Source organism: Anolis sagrei, chromosome 4 (genome assembly GCF_037176765.1).
Source record: "Anolis sagrei isolate rAnoSag1 chromosome 4, rAnoSag1.mat, whole genome shotgun sequence".
NCBI lineage: Eukaryota > Metazoa > Chordata > Lepidosauria > Squamata > Dactyloidae > Anolis > Anolis sagrei.
The window spans coordinates 199906995-199917339 of record NC_090024.1 but is presented as its reverse complement, the minus strand read 5'-3'; the positions used below and the strand labels follow the sequence as shown (position 1 = coordinate 199917339).

Below are 10345 nucleotides of genomic sequence, written 5' to 3'. Positions count from 1 at the left end.
TCGTTTGCCTTCAGTGATTCATTATTCCAAAGTGCCCAAATCTTCCAAAAAATAAAATGACCTCTGAAACTTTGCACACCCCTATTAATTTGGATGCATGGTTTCTGTACAGAAGCAGTATTTTCTGTGCAGGAAACATTTTCAGTCCAGAAAATAATATTTCTGGTTGTTATATTGTTTTTAGTACAGAAAAATTATATATTGATTTTTTTCTTGTCCAGAAAATGCTATGGGCATATTATATTCACACATTTTTGGCTTCCTAAATAACATTTTCCCCCTGTGGAAAAAAAATTATGAGTAAATGTAAGTAATTGTTCCATATCTAAAATTCCCGCTTCATTAAGTTTGTGACACAATTACTATGATTGTAACTTCCCCTGAATAAGGAAAAGAGGGTCAACTTTGCCAGTAGTTCAAACATGGGTGAATAATGCTTTAATCAAACTGGTGCAGGGAAGGAGGTTGGGTCAAAGAAGGATACATACACTGATAGAGAATGCTGGCCAATCATCATTGTCACCATCATCAAGCTCTTTGTATTCCCAGCATCCAGAGTGACTGCTGGAGTCAATTGCACTGGACTTCACTGTCGACCAGATATATTTTATTCTGTATTGGGCCCCATGTTGTTAGTGAAATCTGCTCCTTGAGCAACAAAAAACAAAAATAAATATGACTACAAAACACAAATCCTGCAGTGTTATTTCCTGATGAAGCAAAGGGGTTCTATTTGAAAGTCACAGCAGCCTGTGCCATTCACTCTAGTGATTGGTGACAGGGCTTGCACAGCAAGGGACAATATATCAGTCTACCTGCAATTTGCGTAAAGGTCTTTGGGTGCTGTAGGGCACAAACAAAGATCATGCACATGGGGAGAGAGAGCACGCAGATCCACTCCTTCCCTGTTGCTTGTATTTTACCATCCTCTTGCTGCAGGAGGAACAGCTGACAGGTCCATCAATAAGCCAATTTCTGCCTTGTTAGAGTGTCATACATGCTTATTGGCACTTAACAAGGCAACACATTGATATGAAGACTAGGAGGGAAAATGTCCAGGACAATAATATGACTTGTGAAGAATTAATTTGAGTTCTGTGATCTTCTTTCCTTTTTCAGACATCTGAAATATAGATAGAATACATGATTTCAGCACGATGCTTCTGTCACAGCCTAAAACCAGGAAGAATTGGAGCAGCAAAAGAAGGCTTTCGACCAAAGGTCAGCTTTTAACTTTCAAGTGAGTATAACAGTGGGGCTTTGCCAAGGATTAAAAAAAGGATGATGTTTTCTGACATAAATGTTGTATCTAATAAGCAAGTACAGAAGCAGCAAGTGACAAAAGAATCAATGGCATTTGAGCATTAAGCAACACTCATTCGACACTTAATGCCACTGGAGCTCTCTGATAGAGAACACAGTCTAGCTGGGATTATTGGCAATCAGTCTATGTACTCTTCGCAGATATCCATCCTTTCTTTGTGGTATTGCTCATCCATCATCCAGTTTGCTGTTATCTAATTCTTGTGCATTTTTGGCTTGCTCACATTTTCAGCTATTTTAGTTTCCCTATCCAAATATTTTTTTTCAGCTCTTTGAATCATGCAGGCATCCAGAAGCACCATGCTGATCACATGTTTCAAACCAACTGTAATTTTTTCAGAAACATAGTTAACGTTGAAAGGCAAGATGAAGCATAGTGCCAGATGTAGGCCAACAAGCACTTGCTTCAGAGTCCCAATCTAAGTTCTGCTGGACTTGGCTACTTCCCTGTTGTTGTTGTTTTTTCTACAGAACCTACCTCAAAGGGAGCAATCTCAATCACATGGACATTACTCTTCTTCCCAAATGTGATAAATAAATGCATCACTAATCTTCACACATTAATTGCTTTATTATTAATCAGCTTTTATTGTCAAAGTAGTTTCACTTTTTTGGATTCATGCAAGATATCTTGTTGCAAAAGTCTTTCTTGCATTTTTGTGGTGGGACAAGAAAGCCCATTAGTTGTGCAACAATACAAATGGTTGGTGGGGAATTTAACTCTATTTTTGCCAAATTGGAACTTAGAGCCACATAGGCTTACTCTGCTCCATGGTTCTATGGTTGAGCTGCTAGGCATGTACTATCAATAAAAAATATTTCAAAAGTCATTACAAAATTAAGGGGCATTGGTGTTTTGTTTCCGAAGTGTTTCTATACTTAGTGAAAATTTTATTACTATAATGAGAGTAATGAAATTTCATTGCTTTTTTGTTATTGTAATTGCACATAATTAATATAATTGGGGAAATTTCAGGGGCTCTTTTCTTCCACATTTTTACAACTATTGCTGTGGAACTTGCTACAGTGGTAGTACACATTTACCACAGTTAGCCCATAATGTTTCAGAATGTTTCACTTATCCCCTGATTTTTGAGGAATTTTCTAAGTTTTTATAAACAACATTTTCTTATTTAAAAAACTGCAAGAGCTATATTCTGGAATTTTCTATTCAATTACACAAGATAGTGGAAAACATTCTCCCAAATGTTCAGAAATATTCATACATCTGCTGATTTTAAGGATTTTTTAAAGTTTTGACAAAAAATTAAGCCAGAACAGCTATCTAATTCAATGTCTCTCATATTAACCAATAGATACCAATATCAATCAATTTTACATTTTCATAGACTCCCCAAGGGCCAGCTAGTCCAATTCCCTTCTTTCAGACAGAAGGGCACCATCAAAACTCTCTTGACAGATGGCCACCCAGTCTCTAAACTAATTAATATGCTTCCCCTATTCAGTTGGAAGGGACCCCCAAGGATGATCCATTTAGGGATTTTTTTTCCCCAGCCCAGCACGGAGATTTACTTACTAGAAGTATCAGTCAGTCCTCCTCTTTGCAGCTTCAGCAAACTCTGGGGACACAAGAAATCTCATAAAATACATGATTTGTTGCTTATTATTCAAACAGATTCAGAGGTTTCCTGTTATGTTCATGCAACACTGTTATGTTCATACAACACTGCAGACAACATGTTGACATGCCACACAGTTTGGAAAACTCTGACTTAAAGCAACCAAGTTCAAATTACAGACAAAATTAAGTTTTAAGGAAAAAGTAGGAAATGACAAAACATCTTTAATGGGTCACCACTGGGATTGATTTCCAAGTTTGTTACAGGATAATGACAGAGGTATTGTGTTCATTTGATTCAAGTCTGATCAAAGAACTGTAAACAATAATTACATCAATGTCTGTTTTATATCAGTTGAAAAGCTTATGTGGGGAATATCTCTAATCCTGGAATTGTGTAGTTAATGCTGACTTTATCCAAAAATTCTAAGTTAATTCACTTCCAAGTTATCTGTCACTGCCTCTGCCTAAGTACATTTTCATTAATGTAATGTAATTAAACCCTTCTTTGTATATCAAAGGTCTCTAGCAAGTTATACATTTCAAATTCAAGGTTAAACGTTAATGATTCATACACAATAGAATCAGCCCTCTTAGCTCTGCCAAGAGGTAGAAATAATGATTGCATCACATAATTCTATATCTACTCAAACATAAAGCTATCATGTTCAATCGGAGTTACTCCCATACAAGAGTACATTGCATTGCTGCCTTAAGCTAATCAGCATTTCAAAACATATAACTATGCAGGGATGTGGGTGCAAGGTATTTCTATGAGTTATTGCTTCTCAAAGGTTTTGAACTTATGTTTCTTCTTAACTGTTAAGAAGGAATCCACTAATTTGCCTGCAATCTGACAACAATAATGTGTTCTACTCTAGTTTTCTATCACATGAAAAGATTTGTATATAATGATACTAATATAACTATGGCATTAGTAGAGGAATAGCATAGTTTGTATGGGTCATCTTGTCCTTCTGTTTTTGCATACATTCCAACACTGGGATGTGTGGCAAAGCAATATCAGATTGTTGTGTAGATGACAAAAGTAATTGATAAGGAAGATCAAACAAGCTAGGAATGGCTGCCAGATTATCTAGCAGTGCAGACTCATATAATCAAGTTTAAAGCAGAAAAGCTGGGATCAGATCCTGGGATGTAGGGCCTGTCTGGGTTATATGGCTGTGTATAGGGCCTGTCTGGAAAAACCCTCAGTTTGTAGCAACTGAACTAAGCTGGGGACAAATGGGGAAAGTAGGAAGAAGATAGCAAAACTGGGACAATTTAAAAGCAGGCCAAAAGTTGGACAATGGAGAATTAAGTGGGCTGTCCCTGTCGAATCAGGACAGTTAAAGAGAATGTAGTCAAACAGTTTGTATGCTTTACCAAAACTATACTGGAAACACTTTTGTCTACCGGGAACACTTTTGTCTTTCAAAAGACTGCTGAGGATCCAATCCCAGTGAATGTTCAACTTAGTTTATCCCCTATAATATCTGTACCTGCATTACTTGTGCTTTTATAAAGCCTTTGTTTGAGCTCCTAATGCAATGAACAAAGAGGATTTGTTTGAACTGGGCACAGTTCATGAATATCTGGAACATAACAACCCTCTAGGTGTTGTGAGACTGCAACTTTTATGATCCTTCATCGTCATCTATATTGCCTGGAGCTGACAGGAATAACATGAGTTACAGTTCCAAATATCTAGAGAGCCATACATTTTCCACCTCTGATCTTATGGAAGGATCACATCTCAGTTTCCAGGTCCAGTCCTTGGGTAATGTTACTGAAGAGGGCTAAGAAAGATTCTTGTTTCAATCTTTGAAGATAACACTGCCAGACAGTATAGACAAACTCAGGGTTGAACTCTGCTTAAGAGGGACAGATTTTCATAAATTCCATGTTACCAAGCTACTAAGATTATGATGGTCTTGATATACATACCCAAATTAGGAAGATTAAAATATTTTTCTTTCTATTTTAAAAACAACTGATAGTCATTTGCAAGTCTGGATACTTCTTTGAAACTGCAGCAACCAGATTATCCGATTGTTTTATAAGTACATTGAGAGTCCCATTTTATATGCATGTAACTCCATTGGTTTATTGCAAAATCTTTACAGATTGTATTTCATAAAAAAACTAATATGAGGTATATGTGAACAGGCAATGTTTGTATTCAGTTGTGGTTTTGTACTAATGTGCATTCTTGTTCCCCTTTCTTTTATTTATTTATTTATTTATTTATTTATTTGCTGCATTTGTTAACCGCCGCTCTCAGCCCTAGGGCGACTCGCGGCGGTGTACAACATATAAAAACATATTTTACAATAAACTACAACGACAAAAACAACATATCACTAATACACTATCATCTAATTACACTAAAAAATCCGCTTCGTCTTATCATAGAATCATAACCAATCTCGTAGTCTATATTCCGTTCCAGTTGTCATTTCCAGTTACTGTAGCATTTAGTTAAATGCCTTCTCGAATAGCCATGTCTTCAAGCTCTTCCGGAAGGACATAAGGGAGGGCGCCTGTCTGATGTCAACAGGGAGGGTGTTCCACAGCCGGGGGGCCACCACTGAGAAGGCCCTATCCCTCGTCCCCGCCAGGCGTGCCTGTGAGGCAGGCGGGATCGAGAGAAGGGCCTCCCCAGACGATCTCAAGGTCCTCGTGGGCTCATAGGCCGAGATGCGGTCCGAGAGGTATTTCTTTCAAAGCTTCTTAATAAGACCATGCAAATCTTTCTCAGCCCCAAAGCAATAATCTCTGTGTTTTCTTGTATCTTCTTTGGAAACATTGTCTCTTCTTTGGAAATATTGGACAAGATTGCCAGAAATTGGTTAGCAGCTGAACATTCCATGCTTTCCACTAGTGCAGTCTTTTAAAATGTTTGGGAGTTTCTATTTTGAGGAGTTTCAGCATAACTCTAGAGCTTGAACACTTGCTCCAGCCCTTAGCAGTGAAGATCATGGTTTTACTCTGGACTATAGTTAGCACAAACATGGAGTGACCAGAAGTAAAAGATGACTTCTACTGATCTGGATGCTGGAATTGCAATGACATTTTCAACTACTTTATCACATGGTTGACTAATAGTTTGCATAATCCTTTTTACATTTACTGTTATCAAGTCAGATGCCCCACCTCGTATACCTTTCTTTTTTTACTTTGTTCTGCCTAACTGTGGTATCTTACATTTATCACTGCCAAATTCATTTTGATATTTTTGGTTGGGCTCTCCAATTCATTGGGCTATTTTGAATCCCAATTTTGTCCTCTGGGATATTTGCTCAATTTCCTAATTAGATGTAATATCTGTGTCAAGAGAAAATTTCATCAGTTTTATGTCATGTTGAAATACACCCCCCCCCCCCCCAATGTTTCATCTTTTAAAGAAATCCATCCTCTCATGATTCATCATCTTTGGAGGACAGAGATGTACGTGTCACAGAGTCTATCCTTCATCCTCCAAATTTGGTGTCAGATAGTGCCTAGTTGAATAGTTGGGAGCAGAGGGAAAATCACCAGATATAGATTGAAGGACATTTATTCTGCTACCAAGCCTTTTCTATTGTTGATGCTTCAAGGAAACTTGAGTCATACACTCCAGGTTGCTAGACACACAGACTACAATACAACACTAAACAGGACAGCACACTGTAGTGAGAATAGAATCATAGAATAATAGAATACAGAGGTGGAAGAGACCACATGGGTCATCTAGCCCAACCCACTGCCATGCAGGGAAAGCACAATCAAAGCACCCTTGACAGATGGCCTTCTAGCCTTTGTTTAAAAGCCTCCAAAGAAAGAAGCACATAAAGTATATGCAGCAAGCATGGCCTGTATAATGTTCAAGCCAAAAAGTTCTTTATTTACTTTTGATGATGTACAATAAAAATAAACCTAACCAACTTGAAACAATGTAAACAATCAAATGTTTTTAAAAATATAAAAAGCACGCAAAACAACAGATCATCAATATTTTAAATACTTTTTTTAAATATGGCCCAGAAACTACAACTAGTACAAAGGCCAGCAACTATTGTAATTTTATTGTAATTTTATATTATTGTAATTTTATATTGTAAGATTATTGTAATTTTATATTGCTATGTTGTCTTTGTTTTATGTAATTGCATTATTATTGTTTATTATTTGCGTTTTTGGTTTTGTTTTATTTCATGTAATTGTTGTTTTGGGCTTGGCCTCATGTAAGCTGCACCGAGTCCCCATCGGGGAGATGGAGCGGGGTATAAATAAAGTTGTTTATTATTATTATTATTATTATTATTATTATTATTATTATTAGGCCACTGACAGGAGTTAACTACAAAGAACACACCACCCCCGTGTTAAAAGAGCTCCATTGACTGCCTATATGTTTCTGGACCCAATTCAAAGTGCAGGTAATCACCTATAAAACCCTACACAGCTTGGATCCAGCCTATTTGTGTGACTGTGTCTCCCCTTACGAGCCTGCATGGGCCCTGAAATCTGCTGGAGAGGCCCTCTACTTGGTCCTGCCACCGTCATAAATGTGGTTGGTGGGGATGAGGGAGAGGACCTTCTCTACTGTGGCTCCTCAGCTCTGGAATGCCCTTCCCAAGGAACTTAGACTCACCCCCACCTTAGCGGTCTTCAGGAAACAGTTAAAAACATGGTACTGGAGACAAGAATTTGAAAATTGCTAGTGTATATGAAGAGGTACAGAATGCAAAGATACAGAATGGGGGACGCTTGGCTTGAGAGCAGTACGTGTGAAAAAGATCTTGGAGTCCTCATAGACAACAAGTTAAACATGAGCCAACAATGTGACGTGGAGGCAAAAAAAGCCAATGGGATTTTGGCCTGCATCAATAGGAGCATAGTGTCTAGATCTAGGGAAGTAATGCTACCCCTCTATTCTGCTTTGGTTAGACCACACCTGGAATATTATGTCCAGTTCTGGGAACCACAATTCAAGAGAGATATTGACAAGCTGGAATGTGTCCAGAGGAGGGCGACTAAAATGATCAAGGGTCTGGAGAACAAGCCCTATAAGGAGCTGGGCATGTTTAGCCTGAAGAAGAGAAGGCTGAGAGGAGATATGATAGCCATGTATAAATAAATATGTAAGAGGAAGCCACAGGGAGGAGGGAGCAAGCTTGTTTTCTGCTTCCTTGGAGACTTGGAGGCGGAACAATGGTTTCAAACTTCAAGAGAGGAGATTCCATTTGAACATGAGGAAGAACTTCCTGACTGTGAGAGCCATTCAGCAGTAGAACTCTCTGCCCCGGAGTGTGGTGGAGGCTCCTTCTTTGGAAGCTTTTAAACAAAGGCTGGATGACCATCTGTCAGGGGTGATTTGAATGCAATATTCCTGCTTCTTGGCAGAGGGTTGGACTGGATGGCCCATGAGGTCTCTTCCAAGTCTTTGATTCTTTGATTCTATGATTCTAGGTGGAGTCCACCTGAGGCAAATTCTAAATCGGGTATTACTGCCTTTATCATCAAGAGTAGGATGTCTTTTGTTTTTAATGACACTTATATATGTTTTAACTGTATAAAGTTTATATTTGTGTGTTTGATGTTCATGGGTTGACATTTATGTTGTTGGTCTTATTTTAATTCTTGTGGTTTGACTTTTTGATTTATTGTGACTGCTACTGTGTATGTTGTTTTTTTATGTTGTGAGCCATCCCGAGTCCATCTGGGGAGAGGGGGTGGGATATAAATAAAGTTTGTGTTTATTACTATTATTACTACGACTACTTGGTAACACTATTTTCAAGTGAAGCCATAATCAAAGAAGAATTCCATTCTCATCTTCAAGTACAGCAATTTGCCTGGATCATTTGGATCTTGGTGGTGTCCCAGATAGTTCTCTTTCCTCAAAAGATTAATTCCTTCATTTTGCTTTTGTTTGTTTGTTTGTTCTGTTAAGCAACCATCTTTTATAATGAAAAATCTTATAATCACTTACTTAGAACTCAGTCCCATGCAGAGTAATTCCCATGCAGAGTAATTCATTGACACCGCTTGCCCTAGGGACCCCCGGGAGCTGAGGTGGTGTCTGAGGAAAGGTCCCATGTAGAGGAGCTGATGTGGAGGAGAGGTCACAGTAGCAGAGGGGAAAAGGCGAGAGTGACAGTAGGAGGGAGGGAGGGAGGACAAAGATGGGCAAGTTGATGCACCTCCAAGAGGATGATGGTTGCAGAGGGGCAATGGTGGTGGCAGCCTCTGCTTCTTTGACTGGGAGTGGAGGTCCCAAGGGGATAGTGATGGCATCAGAGGAGGATTTCACACATGGCAACACATGATTGCCCTGGCCTCCCAAATCGAAATCCTGGCTACGGGCCTGGCCCAAGGGGCCAATACCTGTTCTACAGTCAGTATGAGGGTGCTTTGGTTGATGCAGAGAGAGGAAATAAATATCAACCTCTGCATCAATTTTTAAAAGACACATACAATTCAAGCTTGATTTACATCTACCTATGCCACCAATAGGATACCTACTTTTGGGTTACCCAAAAGGCAGAAAACTTTTACTTTGGAATTCTACAGTTTTAGTGTCACCAATACAGAAAGGTGCTTGTGAAATTTTCTGTGTAATGTTCCAACATAATTTGGCTGTTTTTTGATACTATATACCTTGACTTCATTGTATCCAGATGTCTCTATTTCGGTCAGCAAAAATATTTGGCCAGCCTTGCTAATGTAAGCTGCCAGGTTAGCAATACTACATTCCCTAATATTTCAAGGCCAAAAGCTGAGACCAGAGGTTTTGTTTTTAGAACAGCAAAGAGGAAGGACAGACAAAGGTTATGAAGTGGACCAGAAAGATCTGCTTCTGAATCAGGTAAATGTGGAAATCAACATGAGGATTGTTTGGTTAAATGTGTACATAATTTGGGTAAAAGTGGGAGCCCATTCCACACAGACCTATATCCCAGAATGTGAAAGCAGAAAATCCCATAATATTTGCTTTGTACTGGGTTATCTGAAACCACACTCAGATAATGTGGGATGTTCTGTCTTGATATTCTGGGATATAGGGCTGTGTGTAAGGGCCCCCAGAAACCAGGTAAAAGCTGAGTGTCTCATATCCAGAATTCTGAAATTCAAACTCTTTTAAAATCTGAAGCTTTCTACAAAGGTGGCCAAGGTCCCTTCCACACAGCTGTATAAAATTCCACATTATCTGCTTTAAACTGGGTTATATGGTAGTGTGGACTCAGATAAACCAAATCAAAGTAGATATTGTGGATTATCTACCTTGATATTCTGGGTTATATATGGCTGTGTGCAAGGGCCATAAGATAGGAGAACATTTAGTTTCTGATGTTCAGTGTACACACTTTATTTCATCCACAAAACTATTTAAAATATTGTGTATATGTTTAAAATTACCTCCAGGCTATGTGTATAAGATATATATAAAACATGGAA

At 38.5% G+C, this 10345-nt stretch overlaps 1 long non-coding RNA gene across 1 annotated transcript in view; it reads right to left on the bottom strand.

The window, feature by feature from the left end:
• Positions 1 to 266: 266 nt before the first annotated feature.
• The window catches only part of LOC132772625 (uncharacterized), a 31472-nt gene continuing 21393 nt past the window's right edge, over positions 267 to 10345 (bottom strand). The window contains exons 2-3 of the long non-coding RNA XR_009631247.2: positions 2861 to 2903; positions 267 to 648 (exon numbers count right to left, since the gene is read on the bottom strand). This is a non-coding gene — a long non-coding RNA (uncharacterized lncRNA). The remainder of the gene's footprint in view (positions 649 to 2860; positions 2904 to 10345) is intronic.